Source organism: Lampetra planeri, chromosome 3, assembly GCF_965212315.1.
Source record: "Lampetra planeri chromosome 3, kcLamPlan1.2.h2, whole genome shotgun sequence".
In the NCBI taxonomy this organism is placed as follows: Eukaryota; Metazoa; Chordata; class Hyperoartia; order Petromyzontiformes; family Petromyzontidae; genus Lampetra; species Lampetra planeri.
The window spans coordinates 6,536,011-6,553,244 of NC_136109.1; the positions used below are offsets into that span (position 1 = coordinate 6,536,011).

At 46.7% G+C, this 17,234-nt stretch overlaps 1 long non-coding RNA gene across 1 annotated transcript; it reads left to right on the plus strand.

Moving 5' to 3' along the window:
- The first annotated feature begins 726 nt into the window (after positions 1-726).
- LOC144736917 (uncharacterized) lies at positions 727-15,333 on the plus strand. The gene is made up of 3 exons (XR_013588847.1): positions 727-3,398; positions 4,696-4,779; positions 13,003-15,333. It is a non-coding gene; the product is annotated as an uncharacterized LOC144736917 (long non-coding RNA).
- The last annotated feature ends 1,901 nt before the right edge of the window (positions 15,334-17,234 follow it).

Sequence of the window (17,234 nt, forward strand, 5' to 3'; positions counted from 1 at the left end):
GAAGGCACTCAAAGAGAATAGAATGACCAATAGTCTCAAATGCACAGAATAAATCCAGGAGAACCAAGGAAGAAAGAGATCCAGAATCAGGAGAAAAGAAAATATAATTTGAAAGCAGTTTTGTTTGAGTGATGTGTTCTCTTCCAAAAAACAGATTTAACTTGGTCGAAGAGGTTATGTTGAAGAAAACGGTTAATTACATGATCGTATATGACACGTTCGATAACATTCAATAAAAATGGAAGATTTTAAATAGGGTCGTAGTTTGCAGCCATATCAGGATTAAGTGATGAAGTTGGAGAACTGCAGTGATAGCAACTACCTTGAGTGCAGATGAAAATACCAGGGGGCAGAGAGATTATTTTATAATTTTCGTTATAAATGAAATGAAAACATCTGAACATGGAACAATTAATGAAGAAGGCAAAGGGTCAAGACTAACGTTTTTTTATATAATGTTAACGATACTCTTTGGTCCTTTCGGTAAAGTCACGTAGTTAGAAATAAAATAAAATGTTAACGATGTCATTTTCGGAAATTAACGGGGGTTGATCCAAGTAGGGAGGGCTATATGACGGTGGGATAGAATACTACAAAGATGGGACTGTGATTATCTAATGTCTTCCACATTTTGATGAAAGAAACGCATTTCTCACATTGAGCCACAAATAGAGTTGGAGCAAAGTACTGTTTTCCAATGATGAAGTGAACAAATGATTTTGTATATATTTTTTGTCTTCATTGACCAGTTTTGATAAGCAAGTGGTGATATGATTGAAGGTGATTGTTTCAAATCTGCAAATGAACTTCAAAACCCGTTTTTCTCCATTTTCTCTATAAGCAACGTCCAGGTGTGTTGTCACCATGTAAGTGAGTTGAGTACCGAGCAGCTTCATAGGAGAAAGTTCGTTACCTACGTCTGTAATTATTTTATTATAACGATCAACAGATGGTGCATCAGGAATAAGAAAACAGGTATCTTTAGCAAAAATACGTGAAGAGTGGAGAGAAGGGGACAGATTTTGATAAAATCGATAAGAAAAGTTGGTGAAATTAGGAGGAATACTTGGAAGACAGGGCACAGTCAATACGGTAGTGGAAACTTTAAATAACAAGGAAGATTTAGCGGAACGTAATTTCAAAGTTCTTTGAAAAAACCAGCTCTAAGATGTTGCTGTTGTAACTTGTAATAGACGTAATTAATTTAGTCAGATCAAGGGTATCCAAAACGGACAAAAATGTGGATACATGAGGATCTAGAGGGTTGTCAACATGGACATTTAAATCACATGCTGAGCCCTGTAGCATAATCTGATCAATTCTCATTATTACAGTTTATTATAGATGATCCAGCACGTGAGTATCTGGCTTCCAACATTATCCTTAATTTCTGGACTGATCCGGCAAAACTGCTACTACTAAGTCCGGCGATTGTCATCACGTGCGTGACAAAACAGTAGCTATGCTTGATTTCAGTGTCAAATATGATATACAGCACATTATACACTGTGTAGTGAGTCCAACTGAGTCGCAGGCGTTCTCTTTAGGAGCAACACGTTTATTAATACCAACACAACATACTTCCAGGGTGGTGACCACCCAAATAACTCCGCGAACACATTAACACTTAAGTGCTACGCTATCTCGGTCCGGACCACGAGCTGGGTCCCGGAACACGTGTTGGAGACTCTTCAGGACTTGACGTGGATCTTCCAGTACTGCAGCACGAAGAACCCGATCCCCTCCAGGGACCCGCCTTATATCTTCCCGGGCTAGGACCGGCTCTACCTCTGGCCCCACCCACCTTCGAGACCTCTCTTACACCCTGTGACCACCCTTTAGCTCCCTCCACCTGGGGGCCCCCTCCTGTAACCTCCGGTCACGTGTACACGGTGTCAGCCCAAGTGCTATCACCCAAAGTAACACTGGCTGGCTGACACCCTCTCGCTCCCTGTAGTGCAGGCATGTCCAAAGTCCGGCCCGCGGGCCAATCACGGCCCGCGGTCAGATTTCATACGGCCCGCAGCTTCGGTCTTATAAATCTTAAAACTTTAAAAATGTAATTCCTCCTTTGCCCACACGGTGGCAGCACCATTCTAATTCTATCTGGCTCTGCATCCGTGCCGCAAACCCTTCTTGAGTCATTTCTGCCATGGCGACTGCAGAAAAAGAAATGCGGTCATTCGCTAAGAAAATGTTGAACTTATACGGCTCCACATATTTGTGTAAGCAAAGATTCTCAGTCATGAACTTAAACAAGAACCGATTGAGGTCAAGGATGAGTGACTCCCACTTGTGTGGCATTTTACGCATCTCAACCACTGCCCTCAAGCCAGACCTGGTCTCTTTACTGAAATCTAGATCTCAGTATCACCCTTCTCATTAGTGTCAGCAAGTTATCTGTTCCTTGATCAATCTGAAATTGAGTGTTTTGAACGGTAACATCTGTTGCTATTAACAGTGAAAAGCCTAAAGCACACTAATGCACTTGGACTTATGGCACTTGTTTTATTCAACTCTTGAATATGATTTGGTTATAACTGTTGATGTTATGTACCTGTAGATGTGACACAAACTATTGCTTTCTGAAAGACCTTGTAAAAGGCAAGGGCAAAATTCACTTGTTTTAAAGTTTAATGATAACAGACCACTTTGCATTACTTATAACTCCTGTTTAAAATGTTCATGAGGCAAAGATATTTAACTCATGGAAATTTAAGGTATTCTATACAATTTGTTCAATGTTATCTGACTGAATGAAAGGCAGAATTGTGTTTTTAGTGTTGTTCACGTCTGCCTGAGTAGCTTATATTTGGTTACATTGTCATTTGAAAAATAAAGGTAATTGTGACAATGAAAATTGTTTTATAACACTGTGTATTTTCATGTAACTTTTGTGGTAAAAAAAATGTCAAAAGGAACTATTGGCCCCCGGGCATCTTCACTTTATCAAATGTGGCCCTCTTTACAAAAGGTTTGGACACCCCTGCTGTAGTGGGAGTCTACACCGCACGCTGCGCGTGGTGCCCTTACACTAACAGCGCTCCACCAAGCCTCCACTAGGGCTGGTACTACACCCCCCATCTGGGGTGTACGCAATGACGATGCATCGCACGCCGTGCTCTTGCAGGCCCGGCACCATACAGTGACGTTCCCAGTCACTTAAGCAATAAAAAAAATACTACACGTATATACGTTTTCATGACTAATAACTACAGGAATAAAAACATAAAATATACAGCACGATCCGACGAAAAGTGCGTTGTGCAATTCGGCGTTCGCACGAGAACGGGTCTAAAGGTTGCATCATCAGTCCGGCCATCGTCAGACACATCGAGTTGTTGACACAAGAGCATGGTACGTACATCGCCCCATGCAGAGTCTTTGAGATTGGAGTGGTAAGTACAGCACAGTAAATACAGTAACTTTTAACAGTAGGATATTTATTTTTGTATATTTGTATGTTTTTCATGCTAATTTACTATAGTATAAACATTTAAAACACTAAAAATATATATACACACCACCTAAACCATGTTATACAAGAATGTGCAAAATAGTGATTATCTAGTTTGTGAAAATCCGGCACCCCCTTCCCCTATCCCGAAACCACCAGATATAATCGATGCTCTTACTGTAAAAGTTAGTCTCGGGTGGGCGGTAAACAATGGGCAGCTTCAGTTTAGAAAAGGATGGTGATTGAAGAGGAAGGTGTTCAATAGTGGAGTAGCTGGAACATTTAATCTTAACGAATTTAAAGTTCGATTTTGCAATGATTGCAACACCACCACCCCGACCTGAAGACCGAGCACATTCAAAGAAGTGGTAACCTGGAGGGACAGTCAAGAAAATGAGAAACATCTGATAACGAATGCACGTTTCAGTGCATACATCTTTTACAGCTGAAGGTGTCATGCACGCATTCAGAAAGACCAATCAACAGATATTGCAGAGCCATTTAAAGTTTTTTACTGGGCAACGTATTTGTCAAAGGTCCCTCGTTTTTCAAACGCTTGCTGGAAACAGTTATCTATGTTTTCTTGATCAACGATGATCCACGAGGGGAAATTAAACATTCCTATTTTTCTAACCAGTCTTTCCGCATAACCCAAATACGTCTGTTTTCGCATAAAGTGTTTGGGTGTCAACATGTTATAGAGCAAAGACAATGACGATGATGATTGTAATGGCGATGTTGGCTCCATTGAAAAAATACTTGTAGTCTCCCTGGGATCTCAGCTGGTTGAAAAATACTGGAAATTAATGGATGAATTATTCGAGTGCTCAGTTCATATTCTTATAGTATGACCAAGAGTTCCATTAGGAGAGAATGTTGACGTAGTTGAGGACTTTGTGTCCTTGGGCAGTGACGTCCAAAATGCAGGGGTCTGTGAGAAGCAAGTAAAGAAGGGTATTGCTAGAGCAGGGCAGGGTTGTGATGGGCTACAGAAACAACTGTGGAAGCAAAGAGATATAGGGCTGAGTATAAAGAACAGGGTATTTGAGGCAGGAGTTCTCCCTGTGTTACTTTATGGCTTGGAGATCTGAACTCTAACTAAGCAGCTTGAAAATGATTTGTTGTTGAGCCCAGCTGTGTGAGACGGATGCTGGGAATTGCATGGCAGGATGGGATCAGCAATGCAGAATCAATGAACATTGGAGGAAAGTGTTTTGTGTTGGGTGGGACGTGTGCAGGACGGAGGAGGGCCAATTACTGCGACAGGCATTGGAGTGGTCTCCACGAGTCTGGCAACCAAGGGGAAGACCTAAGAGCGGACGGTGGGAGACCATGAGGGTGGATATTGGAAGTCACGTATCTACTGTGCAGCAGCTGTATATTCTGGCAGAGGGTAGAAGGCGTTGACGAGGTGTGGTGGCGTTAACGGCTTTGGCCAAGGTGACATCCCAATTTCGAGTTCACACTTGAAAGGAGTCTTGTGCGACGTTAATGATAAACTCAACCCATACATCGTCTCTCCAGGATCGCTTATAATGAGTCAGGGCCTATAACTTTGGGGCAAGTCAAATATTGGGTCAAGCGAGACTGATCCCGTCCAAACAATTTGGAATTTCCACAAATGGCTCACGACCACCAACAAAGATGAGCACTTTGACTTCCATCATATGACTACATTATATGATGAGCATTAAAAAATGAAAGTGATGCCTACTTCTGATTGTCATGTGTATGATCGCTAAAAATAGGCCACTTAATTTTTTCTCACGCTTTGCTGCCTCTGTGCAGATATTAAAACTTGAGATTGTAGTGTGTGGTGTCACACAAACACGTCATTGCTTTGAGACTTTGAACCTACAGTAGTTAAGTATAGCAATGTAACGATAAAACCACAGTTAGTGGCTTTCCAATTAAAAGTAGTAGAAATCACTGACCTTATTTGAATCAAAGGGGTGTAGTGGTAGCATAGTGGTTAGTGAATTCTGCTATGAATCCGCACAGTGGGGTTTGATTCCCCGCCATGGTTAACAACAGCAGCAGGTGATGTGTGAAACGAACCTGGGCACTTACATTCACAGATCACACCGTGCAGCGTGGTGAAGTATTGCCATACAACCACAATGACCAACGGTTACGACCTTCCGTTTCACCTCACCTGTCGGATTATTACCTCTCCATTCTGCCTCCGTTTCCTAACTTTCTGCCCTCCCACCTCTTATCGTAATGTGATGTATATAGCCCCTTAACTAAGGCACTTTACAGACAATTAAGAATGGTACTAATGCATGTCATGGTGGACATGAGGTGAATTAAATAGATGGGAGGAAGCGACGGGCAAATCTGAAATGCATGAATTCGGTGAAAGCGAAACTGATGACAGTAAATGATGATGGATTGAATGAATGGGGAATGAGTGATAGCCAAATAATGAGTATATGAAGAGCAAACAGTAACGGTGGTGTTCTTTGGGTCTTTCGGTAAAGATACGTAGAACAAAACATTTTTACAAAAAAACCGACGACATTTCGATCGCAACACCAGCAATCATCATCAGAATACAAAAGCGGGGGAAAGCTGCTGAGGCAGGCTATTTTAAAGGTTTGACATTAGTGTAGCCAAGGGTGATAAATGAAGTGGGCGGGGCTAGTGATTTTAAAGTGAGAAATTTGCATGTAAATGTAAGATCAGAGAGCTACCTCCACGACGAGGGCGCAGAGGTGGCCATTGTATTGTGAGAGATTAGCATGTCAATGCAAGATTGTAGAGCCACCACCACCACGAGGACATGAGCGGTGGTGGCTGTGTTAGTGTGAGATATTTAGACCAGGGCTAGGCCGGTCCTGAACAAGATGCGTTTAGTATTAGGAGAAGTGACAGCAGCAGATGGAAGTGTAAAGGCGATCGGTATTACCTTAGAGTCGCGGCATCTCTTCAGAAATTTGAGCGACTCAATCAGATGAGCCTTCTTGTCTCGAAGTTTGTTTAAAGATCTAATAGTTGTGTGGAAACTCTCCCCGTAGAGGCAGTTAAATATTGCCTTAAAGCTTTCGTGATTGCAAGAATTCATATTCTTTGGGTCATTCGGTAAAGTTAAGTAGAACAAATTTCTTTTTACAAAAAACTACGACGTTTCGATCACAACACAAGGAATCGTATCAGGAGAAAAAAGAGGGGGAAAGCTGCTGAGGCAGGCTGTTTTAAAGGTTTGAAATGGGTGTAGCCCAAAGGTCATAAATGAAGTGGGCGGGGCTAGTGATGTTAAAGTGAGAAATTTGCATAATTATTTTTTTATAAAACTACGACTTTACAATCTTCATTTGAAGCTTTCGTGACTGCAGGAATCCATACTCTTTGGTTCTTTCGGTAAAGTCACGTAGGTAGAAATAAAATAAAATACATCATGATGTTTCGAACGCAACACAAGCGTTCGTCTTCAAGGTGAAAATCGCGATAGCTGCCATGTCTGCTGCGAGCAGCACGATGTCTGCTCCTTTGTGAAGAGAAGCTGTTACCAGCAAAAGTTTATATAAGTTTTGAGAACAAAGGTAGCCAAAGTAGTGTTAATGGGGTATTATAGTGTAAGGGTAACAAATAGCGTGGCATGTTAAAGGAAATGAACTTAGCATAAGAAAGGCTCGGTGGAGAGAGAAAGAGAATATGCATTTTAATGAGAGAAGCATGTAACAGTTAATGAGAATTTTTGCAAGTTAATGTCAGTCTATGTGTTACAAAGAATAGCATGTTAAAGTTAATGAGAAAAGCATGTCAAAGTCAATGAGCGAAGTTAATGAAAATATCATGTTAAAGTCAATGAGAGATGAGCCAGTCGATGCAGTCATGCTGGTGGTTGCATGTCCATGTGTGACAAAAGCAGCCGTGTTAGCGATCCGAAAGATGGCCGTGCTAACGCGTGAGGCTGCAGAGCATGATCCTGCTGCGGAGCTCGCTGCTGTCGAGCTCGATGCTACGGAGCTCGCTGCGACGGAGCTTGCTGCTGGGGAGCTCACTGCTACAATGCTGGATGCTGCGGAGCTGGCTGCTGCACTGCGGAAAGGAAGACTAATCAGACCAGTTTGTGGAGCTGGTCGCTGCGCTGGTTAATCACGTCCTTCCAATGTTTGTATATCTGGATAGCTTCATGTAAAAATCTTTGAAGGTAACCCGAAGGTTTGCAGAGTACCTTTGTCTCGTAAAAAACAATATCGTGTGAGCCCACAGCATTATAACAATGGTCAGCTACGGCAGAGGTATTGGTTCTGCCGTGATCTGCCTTGTGGTCGCGAACCCGGTCCGAGACATGTCGTTTAGTTTCCCCAATGTAACTGCTACCGCAGGTACAACTCAGTTTGTAGACCCCAGGAATGACATCCTTCACAGATGGGATCAGATCATGGATTTTGTGTACTGTATTGAATCAAACCTGGATCTTGTGTTTGTTTAGGATTTTGGCAATCTTTTTGGTGACACCTGCTATGTACTGTGAGGTGATGGTTTTGATTGGATCCTAAGAAGGTTATCTTGGGGATACAGCTTTGCGAATTGTGCGGTCCGAGTATCCATTCATCTTGAGGGCTTGGTGTACGTGCTCCAGTTCATTGGCTAGGTGGAGCTGGTAGGAGATGCAGCGGGCCCTATGGTGTAGTGTTTTGATGAGGGAATTCTTCTGGGCCGTGTGGTGGTGGGAATCAGGCTTCAGATAGGAATCAGTGTGGGTAGCTTTCCTGTAGACTGAATGTCCAGAAATGGTAGCTTACCATCCTTTTCCACTGTCGTTGAGAAATTGGTTCAGTGCTGGTCATCTACGCATCTCTTCCACAAGGAATGTGGATGTCAGGATGGCATCTGTTTCAAATTTCTCCATGAACACATTAGCTACCACTGGTGATAGGGTGGGACCCATGGGGGTACCTTAATTTTGTTTGTAGAATGTACCATTCCAGGTGAAGTAAGTGTTGGTAAGGCAGTGCCTCACTAAACATGCTACATCAGGATTCAGTCCCTGTTGGACCAGGTCTTCAATGATTGCTATGGTGTCAGGTATAAGAACCTTGGTGAACAGAGAGACTACGTAAAAACTGACAAGCAAATCAACATCCAGATGGTCTGCTTCATTTGGATGATGGATGGCGTTCAAGAGGCGTTTTCTTACCAATGCCGAATTAGCGGGGTGGACAGAGGCGGAGGTGCTGAGAGCGCTTTCCACCGCATTCGACGATGATGCTTTGGCGGCGTTCCTCGCCATCCCGGCACCAGAGAGGTCCACGCTCACGCAAGCATTCGACCAGATGGCTGATGCTTTCGAGCCTCCATTGAACACCCGAACAGAAGTTTGCTATAAGACATAAAGGGGATGGTGATTCGGCTCTTGCCTTCTGTTGCACGCTCTTGGCGCTGGCGGAAGACGCATTCCTGAAGATGGATCATGATGGCCTTGACGCCTTGGTCCTTGAGATGCTGCTGGTCGTCACGAAGGATCTTCACACCATCCTCCCAGCTGAAGGTGATGACGTGTCTTCATTAAGAGTCGCCAGGTGCATCCAGGCAAAGTAAACATTGCAGAGGGACAGGGTGTTGGTGGCATGCTCCACGTCCTCTGCGGAGCCGGGGGCTCCTGGGGACGCCGAGTCCACTCCAGCATGCGCATTATACTGGGGAGGTGGCGATTGACGTGGAGGTGGTGAGCGGCAGAGGGACGGCCATCGGCGAACGAGGTTGTCATCCCGTTCCGGCAGTAGGCGAGTCATCTGCTACAACTGCGGACTGCCGGGGCATGTCCAGTCGGGCTGCCGTGTTCCTCGACAGCGCCTCCTGGGTCAACCACCGTCCTACGACTCTCTGCTTCCCAAGACGAGTCATGGCACACCCTACATTCGGCGCCTAGGTTCACCTCATCCATCGGGGGGGTCGGATTCGCGTCGGGATCATGCGCGGATACGGGGGGAGTCTGTACGCATTCGTGATGCTCGCCCCCTCCGACCGAATCAGTGGTCGGAGTTGGCCCATCAGGTAGTAGCTGCGGCCGCAGGGTCATCAGCTATGCGGATTTATTGAGGGGGTAGAGATTCGGATGCTCGTGGACACCCGCGCATCCTCGACTATCATTTCTGAACTTATTTATAATATTTTGCCCCCTCAGTGTCGGGTTTTAGAACCTGTAGATGCTCCATGTTTCGCCACCAATGGCGGCTCGCTGGGCATCATTGGTCGCATTGCGCATCGCTGAAGTTAGCCTTACGGGTCATGTTCTGGTCGCCACGGCCCTAGCTGTACCTTGTTCGCTCGGGACCAATTTCCTAGGCAAAATGCCCCTGAAGATTTGTATTGATCAGGGATGCTTTCGTGTCGGCGCGCAAATCTTAGTCCCCCTCCAGCTTCGAAAACCGCTCGATTTGGATGCTACGTGGGACGGTATAGTGTTAGGACCCTGGAATAAATGCAGTCGCGGTATTGCGCTTGTGGCGGCTCAGACATTGGTGTCCCGAGACCAGGAACCTTTCATTCAGGTCCTTAATGCCGGCTTGGACATGACTGTTATTCAGGAGGGTACCGTGCTGGCTCATGCGTCGCCGGCACACCCTGAGAAGGACATTGTCGGGAGTGTTAGTGCTGGCGTTCGCACACTCCGGCCCTGCTAACCTGATGAGGGTTGGCTTGATAAACTACGTGCAGAGTGTGGCGATTTGTCTGTGGGCCAAATGGGGAAGTTGAGAGTGCTTCTGCGCGATTTTTACGATATTTTCAATAAGAGTAAATTCGACATTGGACTGCACATTTCTTTTGAGCCACCATATTGATACGGGTGATGCCACCCTGATCTGCCAGAATCCTTGCCGATTGAGCCTGGCTGAGAAGGAACATGTTCGTCTGGTGGTTGATGAGTTGTTGGCTGCGGACATCATCTCACCATCCATCAGTCCATGGGGTGCTCCAATTGTGCTTGTTAAGAAACACGACGGCAGCTTGCGTTTTTTTGTTGATTTTCGCAAGCTTAACAAGGTTTCCATTGCGAATGCATACCCCTTGCCTCATATGGACGATTCGCTGGATGCCTTAGAGGAGGCGCGGTTCTTTTGCACTCTTGACCTTTTTGTCGGGGTTTTGGCAGCTGCCACTTGACGAGGCTTCAAAACCCAAGATGGCCTTCCGTACGCCGCAAGGGTTGTTCGAATTTAACCTGCTCCCTATGGGGCTCCACTCCGCGTGCGCCACATTCCAAAGGTTTATGGAGCTGGTCTTAGCGGGCCTCAAATGGGACTCATGCCTTATATACTGAGATGATGTCATTGTTTTCAGTCGTACGTTCGATGAGCATTTGGATCGTCTGCGTGCTGTTTTCCTTAAGATGCATGCGGCCAACTTGAATGAAATTTAAGTCGCAGAAATGTCACCTCCTTCCGAAATCAGTTCGGTATTTTGGCCACGTAGTTAGTGAATCGGGTATTGTGACAGACCCGGAGGAAACTGTGTGTTCGAAAGTGGCCGACGCCTACCTCGGCGAGCGAAGTGCGTAGTTTAATCGGCTTCGCGTCATATTATCACCGTTTTGTTGCCGGGTTCACGTCCATTGCGAAACTTCTCCCCGCTTTGACGACTAAGGGGCAAAATTTTTCATTGGGGAGAGAAGGAGGAGGCCGCGTTTTGGGCCATTCGTGAGGGGCTGGTGAATGCTCCTCCCCTGCGTTATCCCGATTTTTCATTACCATTTGTCTTTGATACGGATGCTAGTAATACCAGCTTTGGAGCCGTGTTGTCGCAGGTTGTTAACGGGACACGTGGTCGCGTATGGCAGTAAGGTACTGTCTCCGACCGAGCAGAGGTACTGCGTTACGCGCTGTGAGTTGCTGGCCATTGTGGTTTTTGTGCGGCAATATCGCCCCTATCTGTATGGAAGGCACTTCGAGGTGCGGTCTGATCATGCAGCGCTCCAATATGTACTACGTGTGGAACAGCCTTCTGGTCAATTATCACGCTGACTTGAGATCTTGCAGGATTTTTCATTCAGTGTAAGGTATCGTAAAGGCTCTCGCCATACGAACGCCGATGCCTTGTTGCGGCTGCCAACAGGGTGGGGGGGTGGGGTGAATGTGCATGTTTTTCGGGCTCGGGACGCTGTAAACCAGCCGAGTTGACTTCCCCCTCCCCCTCTCGTTACATCTGCCGGGACTGCGATGAGCGGGTCGGGCGACGTTTTGGCCACCCGTCATTTGATTGGACTATGAGGTATGGGGACGCCTGCAGGCAGAGGATGCGTCCCTAGTTAGGCTGCGGCAGCGAGTCAGGGAGGCTGCCGGGATACGGATTGGCATGGCATTGCCTCGGTTGTCCTACGGGATGGGCTGCTTATGCATTGGGACGGGGGATTACGTCGTTATGCCATTGTCATTCCCACCGCCCTGCGTGGCGAGGTTGTGCAGGCTGTGCATAGACGCCTGTTGCACCTGGGCGTGCAAAAGACAATTGCCACACTGAAATTGGACTTTTATTGGCCGGCCATGGCAGCGGATGTCGAGGATCTGCTAAAAGGTTGTGTGCAGTGTGCGCGGCGGAAGCCGCCGGTGAAACCTTGTTGCCCTCTGCTGAAATCCATTCAGGTGTGGCGCATTAACCAGCTGGTTGCTCTGAAAATTTTCTCGGCCCGTTTCCCACTTCTGCTCGGGGGAACAGGTAGCTACTCGTGGGCGTCAAGTATTTCTCATGCTCACCTATGGCCTGGCCGCTCTCAAATTAGTCGGCTGTTGCCGTTACCAAGGCGTTCCTGAATGGTTATGTTCTGGACAAGGGTGCTCCCGAGCGCCTCTTGACCGAGCAAAGCAAACATTTTTCCTCCAAATTGTTGCGTGAAGTCTGTGATTTGTTGGCGACGAAAAAGGTGCGCACATCACCATATCACCTGCAGACAAATGGTATGGTCGAACGCCTACATAGGACTCTGACTTCGATGTTGAGCCACCTGGTCAGTGAGTCGCAGCTCGACTGGGACTTGTAAGACCCTGCGGTTCTTGCCGCTTATAAAATGGCTCCTCACACATCCACCAGCTACTCCCAGTTATTTCTGATGTATGGGCAGGAATACGATCCTCCCATTGATCTGCAGTTGCAGGACGCACCCGCCATTAAGAAATCTAAGCTGTCAGACTCTGTTCGGTTCACTATTCAGAAACTCTCGGAAGCACAGGAAGCTTCCAGGGTTTATTCGCAATCTAGATAATTAGCTAACGAACGGCTTAAAGGAGCACGTGCCTCCCATTACAAATGGGTGCCGGGTGATAAGGACTGGTTGCACTGTCCACAGGTACCGGTGGGTACATCTCCAAAATTGTTGCAGCCATGGAGAGGCCCAGTCGATGTTGTCCGGGTAGTGCGTCCGCAGTGTGTCCAGGTTCGGTTGGGCAGGCGGAGTTGGTTTGTGCACCCCTCTCGCCTGAAGCCGTTTATTGTGCTTTCATCTCCATATCGTAGGGGCCATGTGTCGGGTGTGCCCGACGAGCTGAGGGGTGAGCCCGCTGAAGTTGCTTCTCAGGAGAGCGATTCTGTTCCGCCCTTAGGTGCAGCGCAATTGAGGACTCGCAGACAGCCGGCCGCGTCGGCTTCGCGAGTTCGGGACATGGAGGACCCGACGACCTGGCCTACTGTTCTTCATGAGGAGCTGGCTTCGTTGGATCAATCGCTCATTCCCTCCGGTGCCTCCAGGGCGGACGAGCCTAATCCCCCTGAGGGTCCTGCATAGCAGACTCGTTCAAATACTCCATTTGCATGACTCCCGCGCATCGCACACTCCCACACTGTCATGGGCTGTCGCGCCCGGGTGAGTCGTAGCGGGTATTTGGCTGATCCTGCCCGCCATTGAGCTCACGAGCATTGTTACACGTTGATGGTGGGAGATGTTGGTCGCTGTGATCCCGTGTGTGTCGCGCTTGTGTTTTTTTTTCTCATCACTGGGTGTTGTTTTTTGTATAACTATGCATGGCGTAAATTTTGTACATGTGGGTTTGGGTATTTATTTGGCTCTGTTATTGTTGGAGCACACGTTACGTTATATTGTTACATTTATATATGTTATCCGGTTGTAATTGGGGGAGTTGACAGCCGGGACAGCTGAGTGCTACGAAGGGGGGCGTGATGTAGTGACTGAGAATGTCACTGTATGGTGCCGGGCCTGTAAGGCCACGGCATGTGATGCATCGTCATTGTCTACACCCCAGAGAGGAGGTGTAGTAGTACCAGCGCTAGTGGAGGCTGGCGGAGCGCTGTTAGTGCAATGGCACCAATGCGCAGCGTGCGGTGCGGGCTCCCATTACAGGGAGCGAGAGGGTGTCAACCAGCCAGGGTAACTTTGGGTGATGGCACTCTGGCTGACCCCGTCGACATGAGGGGGGGTCACATGGTCTTGAGAGAGCGCTCAAGCACCTTCGGGTGAGTGCGAGAGAGATCTCGAAGGTGGGCGAGGCCAGAGGCAGGGCCGGCCCCGACTCAGAGAGATATAAGGTGGACCCCAGGAAGGGATCGGGGTTCTTCATGATGCAGTGTTGGAAGATCCACGTTAAGTACTGAAGAGGCTCCGCCACGTGGTCTGGAACCCAGCTCGTGGTCCGGACATGGATAGCGTAGAGCGTAGGTGTTAATGTTACTGAAGTTAGTCGGGTGGTCATCACCCTAGACATATGTTGTGTTCGTATTAATAAACGTATTGCTCCAGAAAGAAAACGTCTGCAACTCAGTTGGACTCACTACATATGTAACGACTTAATCTTCACGGCATGAAGAGGGCAACTCAACTGGGTCTTTCTGAACGCGTGCATGACACCTTCAGCTGTAAAAGATGTATGCATACAAGTTGTATCGAGATAAATTACACCACCTGCTTGTTTGTCATAAAAACCTTGGTAGATGCTTGTGGGGATCAGCAGTGCAACAGTTAGCACGCTGTGCTATGACCCCAGCGACACGATGTCGATTTCTGCTCATGGCCAACACAGTGACGATTATCTCAATCAGTCCTGGGCCTCCCCTAGGTCGACTCAGCATCAAATGAGTACCTGATTGGATGTGTAAAAATCGCCACTGGCGAGACAACCGTGGCGGAGGTGTGGTGCTGGCCACTCACCCCCTCACGTGTCTCTCTCCTCCCCCTCTGGACCAATCATTATCTGGCTACACTGGTGGCCTCCCATCCACCACTGCTTTTACCCTGGGCATTTGTATGGTCATCTGTTACGACCTTGCTGCCCGCTGGCTCATAGTTAAGGGGTGTTGTGTGGCTGGGAAGTTACCTGCGAACATAAGTGCTGTGACAACCCCGGCTAGAGGGTCCAGGGTTGTCACTTATACTCATCACCTACTTCTGAAATATGGCAACGAGATACTCCCGTAAATTTCTGCTGGGTCTGAAATACACTTCGCATCACCTTGACCCAAGATTGTCCACTCGGCTTGTCAACTGCTGGGAATGTTACGACGGCCAAATTAAACACCATGGGTCGAGTCGCAGTGGAAGAATGCATTCATCAATTGGCCTGACTCGTTTATGCCAACAAACCCACCATTAATTCTGATCGCTGTCCAGATTCCCATCTATACCTGCAAATCAAGCATAGCTATTGTTTTGTCACGCACGTGGTGCCAATCGCTGGACTGGTTTAAAGCCATTGTCGCAGTTTTGCCGGATCGGTCCAGAAATTTCGGATAATGTTGGAAGCCAGATAATTGCGCGCTGGATAATGGATAATCAACTGTAATCGGACTTCTCAGATTATGCTTCAGGGCTCAGCATGTCCTATCCAGTCATAGTTTCTGGTCATTTAAATGTCCATGTTGACAACCCCCTAGATCTTCATGTAACCACATTTTTGTCCGTTTTGCATACCGTTGGTCTGACTACATTTATTTTTATACTCTTAGTTCTTTTGGTAAAGTCACGTAGGTAAAAAATGAAATTCAAATTAATAAAAAATAAAAACAATAAAATTACGACGTTTGGGAGGCAACACAAGCTTCCGTCTTCAGGTGAAACTGTCACAGTAAAATATCTGTATCAAGTGAAGAGAAGTCCCAAAAGGTACGACCTTATATACTGGTTAAGGGGGGAGGAGCCAGGAAGGGCCGCGGGAGAGGAGGAGTTGTGAGATGGTCGGTACTGCTGCTGGAACTGAGCCTTCGTAATGTAGATGGCATATGTAGATAAGCCAGCTAGGATTAAGCCGCCTTTTGTTATGCTGCTGGGTGGGTAAATTAATTAAATACTATTAAGCCGCATTTTGTTATGCTTTTGGGTGGGTAAATTAATTAAATCCGAAAAAGGAGAGTACTGTTTAACGCTGGGGATGTTAACACTCGGTAGAGTAAAATAGTGCCTGTCAGATAAGATGGTCCAAAAATGTGTAGTTAAATATTTTTTGCATGGTTGATAACATCTTTTCAATGATTACTAAGTTTGTACCCATCATCACGGTTGAAATTATGTCTGTGTTTGTATATCTGAATGGCTTCGTGTACAAACCTTTGATGATAGCCAGAAGGTTTGCAGCAGAGGTGTGGACTCGAGTCATGTGACTTGGACTCGAGTCAGACTCGAGTCATGAATTTGATGACTTGCGACTCGACTTGGACTTGCATAACAATGACTTTGTCCCACCTATGAGATGTGGACTCGAGTCATGTGACTTGGACTCGAGTCAGACTCGAGTCATGAATTTGATGACTTGCGACTCGACTTGGACTTGCATAACAATGACTTTGTCCCACCTATGGTTTGCAGAGCACCTTAGTCTCGGAGAAAACAATATCATGAGAGCCCACCGCATTGTCGCAATGATCGGCAACAGCGGAAGACTCAATTTTGCCGTGTTTCAAATCTGACTTGTGCTCGCGAACACGATCAGAGACATGACGTTTCGTTTCCCCAATGAAACAGTCACCACAGCTGCAACTCAGTTTATAGACTCCAGGGTATTGCAAGTCAGGGATGACAGCCTTCACAGATGGAATTAGATCACGGATTTTATGTACTGTACTGAATCGGACTTGGATCTTATGTTTGTTTAGAATTTTGGAGATCTTTTTGGTCACGCCTGCTATGTATGGTAACGTGACAGTTTTGATCGGAGTTTCAAGTGGCTGTTTCTGTATGGTGGGGGACACAGCTTGGCGGATGGGGCGTTCAGAGTATCCGTTCATCCTGAGGGCCCGATGTACGTTTCTTAATTCACTGGCCAGGTGGTGTTGGTCAGAAATGCCATGAGCTCTGTGGTATAGCGTTTTGATGAAATAATTATTTTGAGATGGGTGGTGGTGAGAATCCGGTTTCAAGTAGGAATCTGTGTGTGTGGCTTTCCTGCAGACAGAATGTCCCAAGGATCCGTCAGGTCTCCTCTCAAGCAGAATATCTAAGAATGGTAGTTTGCCATCTTTCTCCACTTCCATGGTGAATCTGATGGATGGATGTCTGGAATTGATGTGGTCCAAGAAGTGGTTCAATGCTGGGAGGCCATGTGGCCAAATGACGAAAGTGTCATCCACATACCTCTTCCACAGGGAAGGACGCAGGGTGGATGTCTGGATGGCGTCTGATTCAAACTTTTCCATAAACATGTTGGCTATCACTGGTGACAAGGGGGAGCCCATAGGGGTACCCTCATTCTGTTTGTACAAGGTGCCATTCCAGGTAAAATAAGTGTTGGTGAGGCAATGCCTAACCAGCACAGGTACATCCGAATTCAATCCATGTTGGACCAAGTCCTCAATTATTGTTAGGGTGTCAGGCACTGGAACTTTGGTAAAC